This window comes from Pteropus alecto, unplaced genomic scaffold (genome assembly GCF_000325575.1).
Source record: "Pteropus alecto unplaced genomic scaffold, ASM32557v1 scaffold40, whole genome shotgun sequence".
Lineage (NCBI taxonomy): Eukaryota > Metazoa > Chordata > Mammalia > Chiroptera > Pteropodidae > Pteropus > Pteropus alecto.
Genome location: NW_006431919.1, coordinates 9,826,198 through 9,849,309, shown reverse-complemented (window position 1 = coordinate 9,849,309; position 23,112 = coordinate 9,826,198). Strand labels below are relative to the sequence as shown.

The 23,112-nt window shown below is 35.3% G+C and overlaps 1 protein-coding gene across 3 annotated transcripts in view; it reads left to right on the top strand.

Moving 5' to 3' along the window:
• Positions 1 to 23,112, top strand: part of GABRB2 (gamma-aminobutyric acid type A receptor beta2 subunit) — a 203,893-nt gene that overhangs the window by 46,707 nt on the left and 134,074 nt on the right. The gene's annotated exons all lie outside the window — the stretch shown is intronic.

Sequence of the window (23,112 nt, the reverse complement as noted above, 5' to 3'; positions counted from 1 at the left end):
ACTTAGGAAACTTATTTTCTCCTTCTTCTTGTTCTTCTTCTTCTTATTATTATATTACTAATATCCCCTTGACCTTTCTCTGTGAATTAAAAGGCCAACAGTTGTATCTTATTAAAACTGATAAATTTGGTATTATTTTCATTTTGCAATGATGGCTTTATTTAACCCAGAAATGGTTTCTCTTTTATAAAGAAAAATATTCAAATGGAAGAGAGACCTTATGTCTGGTGATACAATTAAGAACCCTCTCAGAACTGCAAAATCTAGCTTGAGTAAAAATTTTCTAAATATGTGTTACTCTTGACTGCTATTTGGAGGTAGACTCAGAAGAAATCATTTTTTAGACATAACTTAGGAACAACAATCATGTGAGAAAGGATATCTCTTGTCTCTAGAGGCATGGTTTGAGGATATTTTAAAGAAAAAGTAATTCACCAGAAGGCAGATAACGTGTTTGGGGTTCCATTAGCTCTTTATCAAAAATTATGGTGACTCAGAATAAGGCCACAGGATCTCTATCAGGTTACTCGTTAATTTTAAACCCATGTTGTCTCTTCTATAAAATCGAGATAACTTTTAACAGCCTAAAGTTTATGGGTCGGGCAGACAGTAATAATTCTGGATACTTACTGAACAACTTACCTTGCACTGGTAGTGTCCTGAATGCTTACTTAATAGTATGTCAGTTAAGCCTCACAGTGGTTTTACCAGCTAGAATTGATCATCTCCATTTTATGATACCTAAAAAGGGTTTAGGGGGTGCCTCTGTAACTTACCCATGTGCACGTCGTTGATAAACTGCAAACCACCCTTGTGAACCACATTTGGCAGGCTCTGAACCTGAATGCTCAGATAGGATTCAGTAATGTTTTCCCAGATGATTTCTTCAAACTTTTTATTTTAAAGATTTGTGTTTATTATATCTCCCCAAATGTTTACCCTAGTGCTGGACATACATACAGTTTATCTTTTCAAAAATTGCTTTTAGACAAGGCATGTAGAATCTAAGACAATCTCAAATAATTTATTTCTGAAATTGATAGACTCCTGTCCAGAGAGAATAAGTGTAGGTAAGTGACTTCACTGGTTACACAACTGAACGCATTTGTAGGTGACATAATCATATCCCAGCTCCCCGCCCCTGCCCCAAACCACTGAAGCATGTATTAGCGGGGCACATTTTTTTTTTTCCTGGAACTAGCAATAACCTTTCATGCTTAAAGCATAAACATTGGATTTTCTGACCTACTACAAAAAGCATTATCCAATCTGCTGCCATGTAATCCTTAATTTGATACTCACAGTATGCTTTAGGGAAATATTTGATTTAATTTAGAACTTAAATCTAAAAAAAAAAAAAAAAACTCAGTTCAATTTCAAAGAGAAGAACTGTAGTCTTAAAACCATCAAGTGGAGAGCTTTCAATAAGCCTAAGGCTAAACATTTTGGGTAGCATTATTTTTCTTCTCAAAGATAGCTCTTTGACAACATAAATCCTTCAGTGCAGCTTGTTTAACATGGTATGGTGGAAAAAAGCCTGGATGGCAACTTCATTATTGCCCCAGCATGTGACCTGACCCGTTTTTCTCATTGTAGCCTCTGTCAGTAATTTCACTAGGATTCTGTACAGTGAAAACTTGAGCTCCTTAGTCAAACTACCTTTATTTAAGTTCAGATTCCTTCATTTCCTATCTGTATGACTCTGACACATTTATTTACCCTGTCTGTTTCCTCAGATGTAATAAAAGAAGATGGTGCTACTATCCACCTCATAGGGTGGTTATGAAGATTAAATTAACTGAGATAACTATGGAAATTGCCTTACCCAGAATATGTGCTTCATAAATGTTACCTATTATTTATTATCCGCCTCATTTGTGTTGTCTTTTCCATGGATTATTAAAAATATATACATAATTTCAAGGATTATTCTATCTCATATTGTATTAATATTGTTGCAAGATATATAGTTTACTATAAAACTGGGCTGATCATCTCTGCAGGGAAGAAACTGTGATTAGAAAGCTTATTTCTTACAGCTTTATTACTCAGCAGCCATCCGTCTCCAACCCTAATCATCTGTTCGTTTGAAGAATGGTGGCTGTTTCATTAGAGTCCATGGTTCCAACCATCAAATGATGATCAGCTTGAATTTCAGTATGTTTTGCATTTCTTTAGAAGGCATTTCTGGTCTCTAATAAATATGTTAACCTTTTGACACATAGTTGAAGTAGAGGCACTTAACATAATGTAAAAAATAATTATTATTCTTGCAACACAATCACAAACAGATTTCTGATTCATGAGCTTGCTAAGTGTTTTTTCCTAGCTGAGAATAGTATCTATTGCTTACTGTACAGCCTGACATCAGTCTGTACCTTTGTAAATTTTTTTTAAACATAAAACTAGTAACAAAGCTACAGATATATATATATATATATATTTGCTTTAGAATGGAAAACAGCTTTTTGGTGTCGTGCATACCAAATGGATTAGATAAGAATTTAGAAGAGAAATTAATTTTATCATTTGAGGATAATAAAAAAATAACTGTAATATGAGAAAATAAGCCATTTTAAGAACAGAGATTTCCTTAAAACATTCTATAATCAAAAGTCAATAGTCATAAAATAGAAAGAGGCAATAACTTTTTTCCCTCCCTAAGGGTTTTAAAAGTATCTCTCCAGCCATAAAATCATATTTATAAAGTCATTTCTCACAAAAAAAAATGTATAAAGTGAGATAATGAGCCATAGATAGAGAAGAATAAAGACCACAGTGAGAGAAATAGTATATGCTTCCTGAGAGGCTAAGAATCGGATCTCCCTGGGCCTGGAATCTTGTCCTAGGAGTAAACCTCAGTGGCCATGTCAGCATGACACTTGAAGTCTCTCTTGAAGGTGTTGGGGTCTTCAGGTCCCAGAGTCCTTAGAAGAAAGTGAAAAACCAAACCCGAAGGAAAAATCCAAAGCATTTGTGCCAAGCCAGGTTCTTCAATTCCTCTCTCTCTAGGAATCTCTGCTTCTCATACAAACTATTTTGACCCCTGAAGCATTATTTCTATTCGTAGAATAAGCCATGGAGGAGGAACAATGATTAATTTGGTCATCTTACTCATCTGGGGCATTATTCTTGTGCGTGAAGGTGTATGGAAAATGTTCGTATGCATTTTAATGGAGGTGGATATACTGTCCTCTTCTAGTTCTTAAGGCCTTTTAAACCTATGCCACTGGATCATCTGGTTTCAGTGAATAGTTTTATAATCTTAAGCACAGTCAAACTCTCTTTTGAAAAGTTGGCATGTAAAAATACCAGAACACGTGAATTTAGGAGTATAGCAGTATATTAGTTATCTCTGTGACAACTTATCTAGGAAAGCAACAGATTTTTTTCTATAATGAGATAACACCCCAACTTGAATTCATTTTTCAGATTAGCTTGTCACTCAGAGGAAAAGCATGGGACAAAGGATAAATAGTTTTCACTAGGAAAATTGGGGGAGAAACATTTTCACAATCACCAATGTAGGGCCACTGAGATAGGCAGATCTAGAAAAAAATATCAATTCCCTGTCTTTTAGACAGGATGAGGACAAGCTAGGGAAGGAGGTCCTTGTAGTAATCTTGAATTTTGCTTAGGGACTCACTAATCTTATTGCCGAATTGACCTAATTTCTCCTTTCTTCCTGATAAATTTGGTGAAGATTGCTTGTTGATCGGAATCTAAAGCTTATAGAAAACATAGTGGCACATGAGGCTGCGTTCAGTGATTTCCAAAATCTCTCTGAGGTGGTTCATCACAGTGACTTCTCTAGTGCTTGGAACACAGAAGATTGCTAGTGTTGAGATGACTCCTCTCCAAAATGAATATTTATTATCTCCAGCTGCAGAGGAGCGGACTTAGAAAGATAGGACTGCACGAAGAAAAAAGCATATCAATTTTTCCAGGGTGGCATAAAGAAAGCCACCGAGTTGATATATAAATTTATGTATCACATGGCTGGCTGACTTAACATGCCACTACCTAATGCACTTAAAATTGCTGCACCATCCTTCAAACCTCACCTGTTGTATGCTCAGGCAAGATATTGTGTTGTGCCTGCATGAACCAGACTGGAGCATATTATAAATGAGTCAGAATTTCTTCGAGTGCTATATATAGGAGATTAAAATGTAATCTGTCATTGTTGACAAAGTGTCTCCATGTGTGCATTTTCCAGGAATTCAGACTCAGTGAACAATATATGTAGTTCTAGAGTTTATTCGATTGTGATAGATGAAATGTGCAGACCAAATCTGAGAATCTTGAGGGCAAGGATGTTGGCTTATTAGTTTTATGATGACTATTTCCAAGTAGGTAGTCTGGTACAAGAAGGGCATTGGACAAATATTCGTGAAGCTAAAAAGGAAGACTTTCCCCCTTCTGTTTTCCCTGCAAATTCTACCTGTTTTTCAAAGTTCATCGTGGACCTGTTTTTCTCTGATTACTCTAATAAGTAGGTGTTCCATATATTGGACGTGGTTTACTTAAATGGCCAATGACAGAGATAAAACACAAACAGGCTTAAGTAAAGAGAGACTTTATTATCTCAGTAATTACAGAGACCAGGGATTGTTCCGGTTTTAGGCATGGCTGGGTCTGAGTGCTCAGAAATTATCAGGAATTGGCCTTTCTTCATCTCTTGGCTGCACTTTCCTTTTTGTTGCCTTTATTCCCAAGCAAGTGCTTTCTAAGTGGTGACCTCCAAAGTTCCAGGTCACAAAGGAAACTAGCTTTTTTCCCCAAACACTACAACGGAAGTCATGGGATTGAGTCTCACTGATATAGTTGGTGTCACATGACAACCTCTGAACCAAGAGGATGAAATAATCTAGCCAGGTGTGTCTCACATGAACATTGCAAGAGTGGGAGGTCCACATCATGTGAATGACATGGACACAGTGTGGGAGAGAGTTTGCTCCCCAACAGAGGTTTAGGTTGCCATAACCAGAAATCGAAGAAATGGAATTTGGGCAGTCAGAGGCAAGAAATGGCAATTACTCTCTCTTCTAAACTGCAGTGTGGTGCATTCATCTCTGGACCTTCGCGTACAGTTACGGCTTTGGAAGCAGGCCGCTCTGGGTTTGCATCCTGCTCTGTCTGTTAACTGTGGTCCTTGAATAAGTAACCCAATTCTCGGTTTTGTAATTTTGAAAAAAATGAAGATAACCTTACACTTTGAAGTTTTTGTGAAGATTTTAAGTAATTTATATAAAACATAAGAGTGTGTTTTGCACATGTTAGGCCCTTAGTACAGGGCGGTGGCGACAGTAGTAGTAATAGTAATTCCTCGCCCCAACTATGATCACAACGAGCTATCTACTTAAAATATTCATCTGATATTTTTATCTTCCCTACATCATTGAAATCTACAATAACTCTGAAGAGTGGATTTTTATTTACCCTATGTCTACACTGTATTCCTCCTACATGACAGGGTATTCCTTTTATTTTATAGCAGATGTATACATTTTGACAGCTATAATTTTCAGATAATTATATCTCTGTTAAGTCAAATTTCACTGCTTAAATTTCTACCTATTAGTCATGGTTTCTAGGTCAGAGTTATACATACATGGTCTCTTTTCCTTCCAGGTAATGGCTTTGTTAATATATGAGCAAGTGAGCCTGCGTGAACATCATTCTCTTTCCTTCAGATGTCTTCAAACAATTTCCTTTAACTATTCCTCATGTTGCACGATTTGGGGTTATATTGTACTTTTGTTGACATATTTGTTGTTTTATCCATTCATCCATGTGTTCAACAAATATTTTGGAATTACTATTCTAGTTATTGGCAGTGCTGAGGATATAAGAATGAATACAGTGACCAGAGCAGGGTTCTATGCAGGCAGAGGCAGAAGATTGCAGTAGAGGTGAAGAATCAATCATTAGGAAAAGCCTTAAATAGGAAGGGGTGTATATTTTAGGACTTAATTAATAGGAGTTGCTCAAACGAAGAGGAGATGGCTAGGTAGGAAGGAGAGGGAAGAGTAATAAAGCAAGAGAAACAGCTTGTGCAAAGGTCTTGCTGTAGGTAACCCAGCAAATCAAGGAAATTAAATAAGTTCAATGTTCTGCAGAATAACCTGTGAGCTTGGGCATTCTTGGAGATGAGACTAGAAAAATATGCAGGTCCTTGTACACCACACTAAGAAGTTTGAACTCTGTGCTAAGGTCTGTAGATCACCGTTGAAAGAATCATAAACAGAGTAATGGCATGATCAGAATTGCATACTGAGAAGCTGTCTCTGGCAAAATGTGGAGAATAAGTTGCAAGGAATAAGATTGGAGGCAGAGAGATAGGTTTTAATAATCCAGGTGAGAGTGATGGCCTATAATGCTGGAAGTTATGGGATGGAGATAAGTAAAATGCATTGTTTAAATTGCATTTATACAAAATAAACTCCTCATAATGAAATGTGGATGTTCTTGTTAATATTTAATTTTATATATAGCCTAGTGTTTCTACAAAATGAACAATGAAAGCAATGAGCATCATTTTTTGTTTCTTTTGGGTAAAAATGAAGTGGAAGAGGGAATTTATGAACTAGCAGCTGATTCCTTTGCAGGCCCTTTTCTCCAGGCAGACACTTTTCTATGCCTGCCTCGTCTCTTCCTCTTCATTGTACTTAGTGGAGAAGTATCTAGTTACAATTCTCTATGTGACAGGCGATCTTGGACACATCAGAAAAGAGAGATTTAGTATGAGAGTTCCTGAAAGAGAAGAAATGAATACAAGTTGATGCCTATTTTATTAAAGTATAGTTGACATACAATATTACATTAGTTTCAGGTGTACAACGTGATTTGACGTTTATATACCTTATGATGTGAAGTCTAGTACTCATCTGACACCATACATAGTTATTACAGTATTATTGACTATATTCCCTGTGCTGTACTTTACATCCCCATGACTTGTTAATTTATGACTTCTTTTTAACTTAAGAAATGATGATAAATAGGTGTGATGTCTTCAGGAAATAAATATATGTTACTCTCTAGACATATTTTGAGCCGATATTTTAAAACCAGGAATAGTAATTTTTGTAAGAAACTATCCATGCAAAACGGTGAAGGTTGAATCAGATAAGATAGGCATAGTGCTAACCAGGTGGGCATGGAAGATGCTTAAATGAAATGAAGCTATGTTTGTATTAAATCATTCCTTTTGTCTATGAGCCATAGTGTAGAGCACATTTCTCAAACCACGATCAGGTGCATTTTTAAAGATAGAATCTGTTTTAGTGTACCTATGGACGAAAATCATAGGGGAGCATGTTTCTTGTCATTGTCATCATCCAACAGTGCAATACCGGCCTTGCCAGGTAGAGATTTTTGTTACTGGACAAGTCCAAGCAGAATTTGGGTTACCATCTGTCAGGGATTTGGGAGAAAGGATTCTTTCATTAAAGAGTAAGGTCGAAATAAGAAAATAAAATCATAAAAATTCCACCACTTTTAACACCTTAGTGTTATTTTCATCCAGATTTTTTTAGTCTAAGTCAAAAATATATTTTATGCCACATTTTAAACTAGCAGTAGTTTATACCCTTCTATTTCAATATGTTTGCTCCCATAATATAACATATTATTTCCCCAAGTTTTCCTTAACAGTGGGCTTTTCTGAAGCAGATTTTTGAGTCTAGGATTATAACATGCATCTGAGGGTTATTCATCTCGAGCCTATTTTAACCAGCTTCAATCCCTTTTTAAAATAAAACTGATCTAATACAAAGATTAAGACAATAGTCTTGTAGAATATTTAACCTACTGATTAAATTTTATTTTTAAATGTGATTTTATTTTCTTGGTTACATCTTAATAGAACCCCTCCATTCATTTACTGAGAATTGTTTTTGATACATAACCATGCATTAGGTCCTCTGTTTATCCCTGGGGACACAAAAAGTAAGCAGGACATAGAGAAGAAGCTTTGTCCTTGTATAGCTTGTAGGCTAAGAAAGAAAGAAAAATCAAGAGAGTCTTCCTAAATAACACAAACATCACATGTAAATGGGGAAAATGTTGGGAATGGTGTCCACTGTAATTTATGATCATTTCTCAACGTGTTTTCAGAAGTCTAATTCTCCTAGTTCCTATTCATGACATGGTCAGTGAGTCTGAGAAGTTCTGGACTGAACAGAATTAATAGTTGTATACTGTAGAACCTCTCAAAGTTCTTAATAAACTAATGTGCCTGGTAGATCTCTAAGAAAAACGTAGAATGTACGTAGTTTTTTTCCCAACACATTTGATCATGGCGCAGTTTTCTTGAGAAACATCTTCATGGAACTTTTGTTGTATGGAACACATTTTGGCTAGGCTGATGATGTATGTGAAAATTTCTGGCATACTCAAGTAGGAAATATCCTGTGAAAGTCTAGAGAGTCGAAAGTCAGACCCTCACTGTCTACTTTCAAAACCTTTCAAAAACGGCAATTAAACATGAAATAAAATACCCAGCTCAAAATAAATAATCTTCTCAAACTTCCATGTTAAATAAGGCAGATTTCATCAATGGACTTGTATGCCAGAGGAGGTATCTTTGAGTATTTATCTGATACAGCTCTGTAAAGTATGTTTTAAAAGAAGTAATATGATCAAGCTCATGACTCTAGGGCACCACCTTTTTTTAAGACTGATATTGTAGGTTCAGCACTGTATGGGAGAAAAGTTACTTGTTCTAAATAGGTTTGACAATGGCCCAAAGATCAACTTGTATAGAGAAAGGTAGCATCATTATTAACATGCATTAAAGAAGGTCCTTTCTCTGCCGTGAGACTGCCTCTGAGACACTTTTGAGAAAGGAGAATTAAAGTGAGAAAGAATGATGTTGGAGTTTGAAAACTGTCACAGTAACCATATTTCTACAAAGTTACCTAACTTTTCTCTTTCAATCAGAAACCAACCCTATGACAGGGAACCAAATGAGGCCACATTTTGCGGGATAGACACAGCAGAAGCTCGGGCAGCTCTCCTGTAGAAAGCATACACTTTTATTTTTTAAATCTCTGAAACCAAGACACAAATGCACACATTGTGAAAGATGTGTTTCCCCTGCCACCTTTCTACCCACATACTTGGAAGGTATTTTAATGTTGAATGAGCGAGTTTGAAAGCAGCAAAGCTTACTAGTCATGATGAAGCCGAGAGTGGGGAGAGAGCACAGGATGGTGTGCCTCCCCCCAGCCCCTAGATGGCTGAATGGTCATGGGCAGAATTACAAGTTTCAGGGTTTCACTGTCCTCTTTTGTAAATTTAGAGGACTAGACTTCAAATGAAGGGCCTCCCAGCTCTGAGAATTGAACTCCCTGCGATGATTTGGGGATTCGGGACCAGGGAAAGATAGAATGGCTGAGTCATTCTAGTTTCAGACTGCATTTCAGTTTGGCGTCAGGTCTAGAAAGCACATGGACAACTCTGCCCTCAAAGCGCGTGGAGTGAGAATGTACATGAATTTTTTATAAGACTCATCATATTTTTATTATAATCTTCCTTGAATGGGTTAAAGGTTACCATGGTTAATACCAGATTTGGGGATGGAACGAACCGTACGTTATTAGAATGCTCCTGCTTTTGGTGAGGTAAGATACCATTCCTCTTCACAGAAAAACAATTCAGAAAATAGGCCTACTCTCTAAGTGACATCTGTGCTATGTGTAGAAGTATATAACATATTTTTAAATTGCCATTTATATTTCACTTTGAGAAAGTCAGTAATTTAGAACAACACAGTTTACCATAGGGCCCTGGTACACCTATGGCAATTTCTTTTCTCTTTAGAAGTAAGTAAATGCTGTTATTAGAAGGAGATGTATTGAAGAGAAAGTGCTAAGAATGACAATAACGATCACACACGGAGTTCCTGTTCTGTGCGAAGGCCTTTACATGTGTTAAGTGTCTGCTGGGAGGCTTCTTCACTTGTGTGGCCATCTTCACCTAGTTGCCTTTAATCTACATTTTCAGGGGAAACTAAATTTAGTGTATCAAATACTGTACTTGAAAACTGGGCCTATATATTATTACAGTTAGTATCGTGTTTAATACAACATAGGTAACCAAATATTTGGTTAAATGTATTTATTGCTTAAATAGATGTATATTTAAGTTATTAAATATGTATATAGTTTCATATTTGTTTTTCTTCTGTCCTATATGTCTTGTTAGGTGAGAATAGAAGTATAAATTTACTATTGGTTTAAAAACCCAAATTGATAGCCCTAGCTTAGTTGACAGAAGATTTTCCCATAATTTTAAGTATCTTAAAATAAGAAGCATTATTACATTTGCTATCAAACTATAAACTTTTATGCATTTCTTAATGGATAAAAGTAGCACTTTTTATACTTTATTAATATACTAATGATGGTAAGTTGACAAAGTTTACACTTCTAGTGTATCTGATTTGCTTCAACACTGCTTCCTGGTTAACGTGTTTTAATCAGTCAACTCAAATCCTCTTGAGAAGTAAGTGCAGTACAATATACAAAGTAGTAAAGAAACGAAAATATATTTCTACTTTGGTAAAAGAAAAATAATAGCTATCTATTAAGAGTAATTATTTTTGTTTTATTTACTTGCTTAAAAAATAACTACCAAACACTTACTTCATATCAGGCACAAAAGCACTTACACGTGCTCTTTAATTCTTACAAGAATCTTGCAATATAGGCATCATTCTCTCCAATTTGTAGGGAGGTGACTGTAGGGCCCCTCTTGGAGGCTGGACAGGAAGTTAGTAACCTAGTCATTGAAACTCCAGTTCTGTCATGATCCATGAATTTAATAGGTAAACATCTGGTGACTTTATTACTCTCTGCAGCATTAGGCTAAACACGGGCTCCTATGATCAACCCCCAGATTTCAGTGACTTAACACAATAAAAATTTGTTTCTCACTCATTGAACAGACTAGTAAAGTTGTTCCATTTTTAGCAGGCAGCTTTTCTTTATGCTGTGACTCAGAGACTCGGGTTCTTTCCATTTAGGGCTCTGTCATTCCCCAGGGTCATGGAAGGGAAGAGAGAGGGCCACTGTGGTCTGAACGTGACACATTGTACTGGTTTGCATTTGCTGTCCTCAAAAATAATTAGGAGAGAGTGTGGGGGGAGGGCTGGGACAGTTGTCCCCTGCTTGGCTTTATAAAAATACAGAGATTATGAAGTTGTGTGTATTCATAAGGGATAAGATCCTCAATTTTTAATAATGAGAAAATGTCATTGAAAAATTATCTAAAGGAAAGTTCTTATGTGTACATGGTTACTCTGGATAGTGATATTTCGAGCTATTTAAATTTCTTCGTTATATCTTTATGTAGTGTTCATATTTTGTATAATCAGTTTTGTGATAATAAAAACCAGTCAGCACAATTTTTGAAGGCTGCTGAGAGGCATGCCTGTACATCATGCAGGCCCAAAAGTAGAGTGGGGTGTGAGGGCACCCAATTTAAGGATTGTCAAGTGCTGACTCTGCACTTGCCAAAGGCAGCTAGTGGGTCATTACACAAAGGAAGGGCATGTGACTTCAACACCCCCCACCCCCCCAATTTTAGCCTTTTGGTGCATTCAGTGAATATTAAGAGTGATGAAGCCAGAGTCAGTGGTAAAGCTGTGTGCCCAATGCCACTTTCATAACATTTTTTTTTAAAATCATCTTTGCTTCCAAAGTGAATCATATGCATTTCCATTTCATCTGAGCACATCAGGTATTCTCTTGGATGCGTGGACTCAGCATACTCTCTTTGCTCCAGCTGAGGTCTTCAAATTGACCACCTTCTCATCTTCTACAGGCTGGTCAAAAATATGAAAGCAGTTATATGTATTTATTTTAAAATGTCCTTTCTTTTTGATACTGTCAGATCTCTTCAGAGGCTGCTGCTTTAGAGGGAATAAGCCTATCCCATGCTGAGCAGAACAAAAACAAGCAACTAAAATTTCAGAAAAAGTCTGCATAGCCCTTCCTGTCTCTCTGTCAGTTTTCTTCTACTTTAAACTTTTCCTATAAAATTCACTACTTAGAATTGAAAGAAAAATAAAATAGTCAAATAGAGGATGGTTTCTACCCATCGCAAGTATGCATAAATAAGGTAAAACAAATTTATTTGAAAGGAGGACATATAATATGTAGTATGCTTTGTAGTCAACCGTGACGGATGCTCATGTAAATCTACGTGAGATTTGTTTGTCTATTCCCTTCTCCCCAATCTCTCTCATAAAGTTATTCTTTGTAACCAGCAGATTATTGAACCATTGTAGGAAACTCCACAGGGGATAAACAAACGCAAGAATCATTTCATAAATCATTTTATTTTGGTGTAATTAAGAATAATTTGCACCACTGGCAAGTATACTGTAGACAGAAAATGGATTCCTAAAACTGAACCACGCAAATTTCAAAGATCACTTTCCAGATCACCATGATATGTACCACAGCCAGTGAAAGTAGCAATTTATATCAGTGATCACTCAATGAATTTCTTTGGTTTGAAATTAGAATGGTGGTATGCATGTAACTTCTGTTATTCAATGTGAGTTTTTAAAAATTAATGTCATCATGTCAATGAGCCATAAATGTAGTTTTCCTTGAAGGATATATATATATCCCAAGTTAATTTTTCCTGATCTACTTCACCAAACATGTTCTATTAGAAGGAAAGAAGTTTGTTTCATTTATTTAAAAATATTTATGAAACTTATCTCATTTTATCTGCACTTTTCTTCAGTTTGAATCATGGCATAGTGCCCAACTTCTGCTATTTTGTAATAATCAGGTTGTATAAATAGTCATTATAATATTATTTAGAAAAATCTGTTGAGATTCTTTTTCGAATGGTTACCACATAAAACTGACAAAATTCAAACATCTTTAACTAACAAAAAATGTCTACTTCTTGTAGTTCAATAAAGAGTTAAATAATCATTGCCACCATTCTACTGAAAAAACTTCTTGAAATGTTATGAATCTAAGCTGAGCATGTTTTAGTTTGCTAGAAGTAGTTTTCCACTTGAATTACTTCTGAATAAGTATATTACTATACTAGCACCCTGTAGTCCCTCTGGTCACTTTGGGCTTCTCAGTAGCAAGTTATATACTCTTCCGGACACTGTTTAATTATTCTGCAGGATCAAAGTGAGTTAATGCAGTCACCTTTTGTATAAAATTGAGTCTCTGTATTTGTGTGTATTCAGGAATATGTGTATGTATGTACAACTTCAGCACTCAGATCTCAGAGAATTCTCAGGGATCAATATTCGTCTTTTTACCAGCCAAAAATAATTTATTTTATGTTCGCCCAAAATCGTTGTAGGTTTGTTGTTGTTGTTGTTGTTGTTGTTGTAGGTTTGTTGTTGTTGTTGTTGCTATATGGCTGGATGGCCAGACGACTAGGTGGCTGGCTGGCTGGTGACAGATAGATAGATTTTTCTCCCTCAGTTTTTGGAGGTGGGTAGAGGAGAATAGGAGCAATGTTGGGAAATGATCAGTCCAAATCAAAACTGCCAGTGAGGTGAGTGTTCCACGTCGGCTGATTTAGCTCAAGAACGTGGGCTCTATGGTCAGAGAGCCCCCTAGCCAAATCATAAATTAGAAAATTATTGACTGAGTAACATCAGAAAAGTCACTCACCTCTCTATGTTTTAGATGTGTCACCTGGAAAATGGAAATAATGATAAAAACAGCAGACATTTATAGAACACTTAATCTGAGTCAGGCATTCTACTAATCACTTTCCTTGGGTGAACTTATTTTACTAGTAGAAACTATTATTTCTTTTGTTTTACAGAGCATGACATCTCATGGAGGTTACATAGCATGCCCATGGTCTCACAACAGCCAATAAATTGTAAATTCAGTACATAACTTATAGGGCTGTTGTGATGATTAATGAGATAATGTGTGTAAAAAGTGTTAGCCTAGGGCCAATGTTAGATATTAAAATAGGGGACAGACTAATTGGATTAAAAAATACTCTAAAGCAATTTGAAATGAACCTATAGGGTAATAAAAAAGCACAAAACGATAGGAGACAAATCATAAATACAAAGTGAATTTTTAATGTTGATTATTTCAGGGTGAATTTAGCCCCCTGCTGTATTAAGGTATACTGGCTCAATTTTTTAGCCATCCTTAGAATTAGTCTCATTATCAATGATAAGTCTGTAATAAAATGCAAAATGTACTAAGCAAAAGAGTGGAAAAGCTCATCACCTTGACCATGTGCATTTTAGTTTCACATATAAGAAAATAATCAATCACTTCTGAACTTGGATTTCCCTTATGGGCGATTGTAGGTGCATCTCTCATATCCTGAATGTGTCTCTAGCAATTAGTCAGAGCTGCTACCATGTGCTTCTTACAGAATGTTGCAATTGAACATCTGGCGTGATGACTTCTATTAAAGGGAAGCTGAGTTTTACTCTGCTGCATTCTAGTTTAGCAGGTTGAGAATGTGGCGATATTACCATGACCTGTAATTAGATCAGCAATTTGTGGGCTCAGATGTGGAAGAAAGAGAGCATTTAAAGAACTAGGAACTTGGAGAGGGCTTTGTAGGAATATTTGCGTTTCTCTCTGAGGTGGTTTTTTTTTTTGCTTTGGTTAGATGACTTGTGTCCTTTAAAAATCCTCATTCATAACCCTAAGGACTTCTCCAGTAGAATTAAAGAAGCTATGAAAAATGGGGAGAACACCAGTAGCTCTGAGGGTATTTGAACATTTGGGGTAGACATGGAATGAAAATTCGCTTTCACATGGCAGCGATAGGGAGAACAAATTTCTTGGGGTATTTAAGAATAATGATTAATAAAGGAATTTAAAAAAAATCTAAATTTGAAACCCATGTGGAAAAGCAACGAACTGAGAGCAAGCTTCCATGTGTCCATGAATAAACATTCATAAAGGATCAGTCATGTTACAGACAAGATGCTTGAGTCACTTTGTAAAGAACTGATGGCATGGTTTCTGACTTCAGAGGACACAGTATAGTTTAGTTGGGGGCATTGCCCCTCTCTAAATAATGTTACAAGAGGTAACAGTTCAATTTAGTAATGCTTAGGATGCTACAGATCACTGCATTAAAGGACTCAGAGGATAAATGTGGACCGTGACAGAGGTAGAAGTGGAGAGGTCTTTATGAATGCTCAGAGGATGGGTAGGACTCGGGTGGGCTGAGAAGGAGAGGCATGGGGAAAGAATACGGAAAATGGAAAGTAAAAGACATGTTGGGTAGGTAGAAAAGATTTGTTCAAACAAAAGCTTCAGAAAGGTGATTAGTCAAAGACAAATGGAATGACAGAATCTTAATACATCTGAGACTCTTACACAGGGGTTATCTACTCTAAGTCAGTTTGTTCACTTTGGATGAGGAAATGGAGATGCAGAGAAGTGAAGAGAGTAAAACAGGCTGTGAAGAGCCTTGTAAGGAGTTTGGACTCTACAAACAATGGAGTCTCTTTGAAAGCTTTGTAGATGAATCCATTGACTTGAGCTCGTGTTGCAGGATAGGGGGTACTATTAGAGCTAAAAGTAGAGTGAACATACATACCCATGCACACAGGCACATGTTCATCTAACCTGAATATTAAACAAGAAACATATGTGAAGGCTGTATGTTAAGCATCAAATGAAATGTCCTCGCAATGAGGGTGAAGTTGGTGCCAGAGGAATATTCTCGAATCTACGTTTTTTCATGTTTAGGAGGAAAAACGGGATGGATTTTTAGTTCTCAGTGATGACTTAAATGTGAACTCTCTGGAAAAGGAAAAATGGTTGATCACTCAAATATTTTCTTGTGGGTTTCTAGATAAAACCTCTTGCTCAGTACAAAGGAGATGCATGCTATTAGTTGACAATAGCTGAGAGGCTGAGGGTTTCTAATTTATTTGTGACCGTATTTCCTTTTTCTTCATACTGAGCTTTAAAATACGCAGAGAATGAAGACATATTTGTAATATTAGATGCTATTTTTATAATCCAACAGGAATTGTTTGTTTATATAGTTTTTGTTGCAGAAATAATTTATTTTTAGAAAACAAAAATGTATAGATTAACAAATGAATTAAAAATCGCTTATCTCACCACACAGAGATACCACCGTTAATATTCCTATTTTCTTTTAGACATATTTTTCCAATATATAGATATATATTTCCAAAACAGGATCATATTGTGCATATTGTTTTGCAGCATTCTTTTTAAAAATAACACATAATGTAAAATATTAATAGTGTATTGAGAACATCTATTCATGTCAATAAATATTTTTGCAATATTTTAATTCCTGTATATGTTCCATTATATATTTGTACTATGTATTATTTACTCAATTTCATGCTAATGGCTTTTACTAATTTTTTAAATTTTATTGCTTATGCAATAAGTGTTTAGGGGAGAGAAATGTATATGTACTGTCTTTCATTCTTTCATATCTTTCAATAGATTTTTATTGCTACTCTGTGCTAAGCTTTCTTTTGGCATGAGGATACAGAATGAACAAGTTTGAGAAAGCTTCATATTTTCATGAAACTTATCTTCTAGTTGGTGGAGATCAAAAATAAAAAAGCAAACCAGTAAATGAATATGTTTTGTTGAAAAAAATGGTCGATACTATAAACATAATAGAAATGGAGGATGCCATAGGACTTACAGGGGTGGGGAGTAAGATGGTCAGGAAAGGACCTGTTGAGTTCGTTTGACCTTTGGGTTGAACTCTGAGTCCCAGGGAAGAACTATCCATGCATAGGAACGTAGATTTTCCAGTTTGTCAGTCATTAAGATGAAGCTTGTAGTGCTAAAGGAGATTAGAGTATTTGTAAAACAGAGTAAACGCTAGTATGGATGGGTCTAGTGAGTTGAGGTAAAGGAAGAGAAAAGGTAACAGGAGGTAAGATCAATGAGATGTAGAGAGTCCAGGTCATGTGGGACTTTAAAGGCCAAGGTGATAAGTTTGGGTTTTATTCTAAGAGTGATGAAAAGCCTTTGGATGATATTGACTAAGGGAGACATGTGATCTGTGGAAGGGTTAGAAGCAAGGAGACAGTAATGGCGGCATTACAGTCACTCACGAATAATGGTGTCTTAAACGAAATTGTTAGTATTGGGGACAGAGAGAAGTAAGAGATTTGTGCTAATATTTGGAGATAGAGCTGTCAGAATGTACTGCTTAATTATTTTCTACAAATATCCCTAGGAATGTAAATGTCAGAGCAGAGGGTATGCATAGTTTATAGAACTCTGTATATACTCCCAAGCGTTCACAAGGAGATTTATACCGTTTAACAGGCAATTTTAGCTTATATGATTTGCTAGAAAGTATGCACAATATAGTCTACATACACAGAAATAAGGAACAATCTTTGCTTTCAAGGAGGTGACAGCTTATGATGTTGAGGATATACTTTGAATTTACTATGAATGTACTTAGTATATCTTACTGTGTGATATTTAAGTGATTATTTCTGCATCACATATAATGTATTTTCTCCCATGACAGGATAAATAGAAATTTTTAATTGAGGAAATAACTTAGAATCCTAATCTATTTTTGTTTTAAACTATAAAATGAAAATTATAATAAATATAAAAATTAAAAGAAAACAGTAAAGTAACAAAATGTTATTGTATATATCCAAATATCTAATAGCAGAAGATAAACATTCAAGCAGAAAAATGTTCAAAAAACGTGAATAGGCAATTCACAAAATAAAGTTAAAAAAAAGATAAGAAACACAAATTATTGTTTTTTTAAAATAAATTTATTTATTTAAATTAGTTTCAAGTATACAGTATATTGGTTAGACTTCTATATTGTTCATAAAACGATTCCCCCAATCGCTCCTTTCCTCCCCTGACCCTTCACTTAGCCATCATATTAATGCTAACTGCATTCCCTGTGCCGTGCTCCCCATCGTCATGCCCACCTATCAACTACTAATTTGTACTTCTATAATTCTTCACCCCATTCTCCCAGTCCCCTAACCCCCTTCCCCTCCGTCTGTCACCAGATTGTCCGCTATATTTATGAGTCTGTTTTTGATTAGTTTGTTCTTTTTGTTCCTTAGATTCCACAAATAAGTGAAATCATATGGTATTTATCTTTCTCTGTCTGACTTATTTCACTTAGCATGATAACGTCTAGGTCCATCTATGTCATTGCAAATGGTAGGATTTCATTTTTTTTTAATGGCTGAGTAGTATTCCATTGTATACGTGATCCATAATTTCTTTATTCAATCATCTCTTGATGGGTATTTAGGTTGCTTCCATATCTTGGCTATTGTAAATTGTGCTGCCATGAATATTGGAGTGCATAGATCTTTATGAATTATTGTTTTGGTTTTCTTTGAATAAATACCCAGAAGTGCAATTGTTGGGGCAAAAGGTATATCCATTTTTAGTTTTTTGAGAAACCTCCATACTGTTTTCCATAGCGGCTGTACCAATTTGCAGTTCCACCAACAATGTACGAGGGTTCCCTTTCTCCACATCCTCGCCAACACTTGCTGTTTTTTCATTTATTGATGATAGGCATTCTGACAGGTGTGAGGTGATATCTCATTGTGGTATTAATTTGCATTTCTCTGATGATTAGCGACCTTGAGCATCTTTTCATATGTCTGTTACCACCTGTATTTCCTCTTTGGAGAAGTATCTGTTCAGGTCTTCTGCCCATTTTGTAACTGGATTGTTTGTTTTTTTGCTGTACTGTTTTTTATATATAACACTAAGCCAAAGAAACAGGAAAAGTTTGCGTCTTGGTATTAGAAAACAAGTTACGAAGACAGCAAAAAACACATACAAAAAGTATTTTAGATGTGTAGAAGATTTTGAAGTGGCAGGATGCATTTGAATACACGGTCAGTAAAGCATTTCCTGGAATGGAATCATCTTATGCTTAGAAGTGGCCTTGGAAACTACCTAGTCCAATTACCTCTAATATTATACAGTAGAATCATGACCCTATTCAGTGGTGGTCTTGTCAATCCACCCTGATGGAGCTGTATGACCCCGGTATGTATGGTGGAGATTTATTTTGTAGCATTATTCTACATTTTTTCCCCTAGATATCAAAGCAGTTCTTATTTACCCAATCCTAAGTTAATTAGCTTTAGCTGTTCTTTTGAGTTGGAAACAGGTGCAGAGACTTTAGAGGATGCACTCAAGGTCACTACAAAGGGACATGAAAGTATTAGGACATGAACCTAGATGTGTCTGACCCTAGAGACCGTGTATATTTAAAAACAGTTTTAATTTATTTTTTATTTACATACAGAAAAATGCACTCACTTTAGTTTACAATTGTATGAGTTTTGACAAATGCCTGAGATCATGATCCACCACTGCAATGAAAATGCAGAACTTTTCTGTTACCCAAAATCATTCCCTTATGCTGGCCCTCTGTGGTCAACCTCTCCCCCATTTCTACTTCTAGGGAACCGCTAATCTATTCTTTGTCCTTACAGTTTTACCTTTTACAGAAAGGCATATTAATGGAATTATGTAATATGTAGGCTTTGGAATCTGACTTCATTTACTTAATTTTCTTTATATGAAAACCACTGACGATGTTGCACACATTCGTAGTTCTTTCTTTGCTATTGCCGAATAGTATTCTGATTCATGAATGTACCACAGTTTATCTCGTCATCTGCTGAAGAACATTCATCCAGATGGCTTCCAGTTTTTGATGATTAATGTAGAGCTGCTGTAAACGTTTGCACACAGGAGTAGGATTGCTAGCTCATATGTCAAGAGCAAGTTAACTTTCTAAGAAACTGTCAAACTGTTTTTCAAGTAAATGGCAAACTGTTTTCCAAGTGGCTGATACTTTGTATTCCCACCTGCAATGTTTAAGAGTTTCATTGTTCTGTATCAGTACCAGCTCATGGAAGTATCAGTGAATTTTTAATGCTTTTATTTTAGCTTTTCTAATGGGTGTGTAATATGATCTCATTTTAGTTTTTAATTTAATTTTCCATAATGACTAATGATGTACATCATTTTGTGTGCTTATTTGCCATTTGTACATCCTCATTGGTTAAGTGTCTCTTCACATTTCTGCTTATTTTTTTTATGGGGTTGTTTGTTGAGTTTTGAAAATTCTTTATACATTTATGTATTCTGGATACCTGTGCTTTGTCAGATATATGAGTTGAAAATTTAGTTTGTTTTTTCACTATCTTACTAACATCCTTCATGGAATAATTTTAAATTTTGTTGAGGTTCAAATTATCAATATTTTGTTATTGCTTGTTCTTTTGGTTCTGTAGCTAAGAAAATTTAGCCTAACTCAAGGTCACAGATGATTTCTCCCATGTTTTCTTAAAGTTTTATAGTTTCGGATTTTACATTTAAGTCTATGACTCATTTTGGGTTAATTTTTACATAAAGCATAAAGTATGTGCTGAGGTTTTCATTCATTCATTTGTTCACATGTGGATGTTATAGTTGATCCAGACTATTCGTTAAAAAGTTTATGCTTTCTCCAATCTGTTGTCTTTGTACCTTTGTCAGAAATCATTGAACATATTTGTGCAGGTTTATTTTAGATTCTTCTATTTTATTGATCTATATTTCTATCAGTACTACTGTGTTAGTGTAGCTTAATAGTAAATCTTGAAATCAGATAGTGAGTCCTCTAATTTTGTTCTTTTCTTTTAAAGTTGTTTGGATATTCGTATTCCTTTGCTTTCTATATAGATTTTAGAATTAGCTTTTGCATATCTATAAAAATTCCTGCTTGGATTTTAATTGGGATCAAATTTTATTTATAGACCAATTTGGGAGAATTGACATTTTAACAGTACTCACTTTTTAAACCAAGAACATAGTATATCTTTCCATTTATTTATGGTGGCTCTGTGTGCGCACGCGCGCGCGCGCGTGTGCACATATGTCTTTGCATGTGTGCACATTTAAGGAGACATATGAAGGAGAAAAAAATAAACAGTCTCACCATTGGAATGGTCTTTCTACACATTTTGATTCCCTCCCCAAACTGCCTACTAGGGTTTACTTTACCTAGTCTTTAAGTGATTTTTTTTTTTTAATTCCTTCTAGGATGGTTAATTGTAATTAGTGTGAGAGAGAGTCTGTAGTGGCCTTACTCCATCTTGTTACGCATTGAAAGTCAGTGATTTTAGTTGTGATTAAGTCTTTCTTGCTTGGTCATGCCATAGAGTGTAAAGCACCCAAAAGTGGTTTCTGATTTTTTTCTTCAGTTTGAATAAACCAGCTGTGAGACAAATTATTGAAGGTAGGGTTGTCGAATGTGGAGGGTATGCTCTCTACATGAAAGTTCAAAGGGTTTATCTTGGGCGGATGGAAGCCTGGGAAAGAGGCTTTTTAAGTCCAATAACATTTATTTAGATTCAGGAGTTTCTTCCATTCTTGACAGTGTCATAATGTGTCACATAAAAATAAATGAAATGAAAATTGTTGTGACAGTTAGCAGAATCACCAGTGTCTGTCTGGGAGCATTTCTTAGTAGGCATTGCCTTGCTGACAAATAACAAGAGTTAGCTTATGACACAGGATCTCCCAATATTACCATTTATTTAGCACAAAAGAGAATACAATTTTCTGTGTCCGAACACATCTCAGCTGACTGATAAACTCCAGCACCATCCAAACAATATTATCTCCCCTAAATCTTAAGAGGGCTTATTATCAAAGAAGCTTAAGTAGCTTTATCTTCTAATTGAAATAATAAACAGATAGATATTCCATTTTATCTCCAAGAATTGGAGATCACTAAATGTGTTCTCTCAAGTACAATAGTAATTGTATATTTTATTTATATCCTACCTGTTAGGCTATTTGTAACATAGATACATGCAAAAAAATGCATTTGGTCCATATTCTATTTTTTAGTTATATAATTTATAAGTCTTCAAGGTTATTTTTATTATGTCGAGATGCTATTCTAGAAATCCTCAGACTAATTCTTTACTAAAGTGAGATGTTACAGAATAGTTTAGAATACGGCCTAAAGTGATCCACTACAATAAATTTTACCTACAATTATTTGATATACCTTGAAAAGTTTCATATATATCTTTCGTTCGAATAGAAATTTGATTCTATGATACTCATGTAGAAGTCAGCCCTATACTGACTTCTGAATGCGATCAAAATTTACATATTTGTGAAACCAGAAAAAATTTTTTTTCAGTCAATGGATTATACTTTTCCTATAAAAACTGTCCAATTTTTTTAGTAGATAATATCTTAAAAATCATTTTTTTAATTATATAAGCAAATTAGAGTATAAATGTCAACAAGGTTTAGAAAAAATCAGGGACTTCACAGAGATTGAAAGGCGTATTTTATCCACAGAAGTGTGCAGATATGTGCAAAAACCCAATACACATTTGCTCATTCATTCAGTTTGTACCCTAAGACTGCACTAGACTCTCAGGTTGCAGAGATGAATAAATACATGATTCTAGTTTTTTTTAAGCCCTCAAGTAGGACATTATGAACTGATTTTAAAATAGAATGGTAATTATCCTTTCAAATGAATATTTGGCCCTTCATTTAGTCCTCCATATAAGGGTGAAAGAGCAATTACATTGGACCCTTAGGCCTCTAATGGATGAAACATGTCGCAATATATATGTAAATGCTTTATTCATTGTATCTAGCTTTTTGTAGTTTACGGATTGCATTTGAGTTATATATTTAATTGTCATCATAATATTCTGGATAGATCAGGCATGTATTAAAAGCCCTATGTATAGTTAATGGAAGCAAAATGCAAAGAAATAGTATAAATTTACATCCTAGACACAATTGAGAAATGCTGGCTCTGAGACTCCAAGGCCAGTACTCCATTTTTAAGAACTGTTTCTCAAAAGGGAAGAGCCTGTCCTGCTGATTCATAATCCTGGGATTAAAATTCTCATGAAGTACAGATTAAGATAATATTGTTTAGTTAGCTGGGAAGCTGCATAAGTTTTAGTATAAATGTCACCTCTCCTGGGAAACTTACCTTGATTAGAACATTTAGGATTCTCATTGACAAACTCTTGCAATTACTACTATAATAAATTAACCACTTTTTAAAATTGTA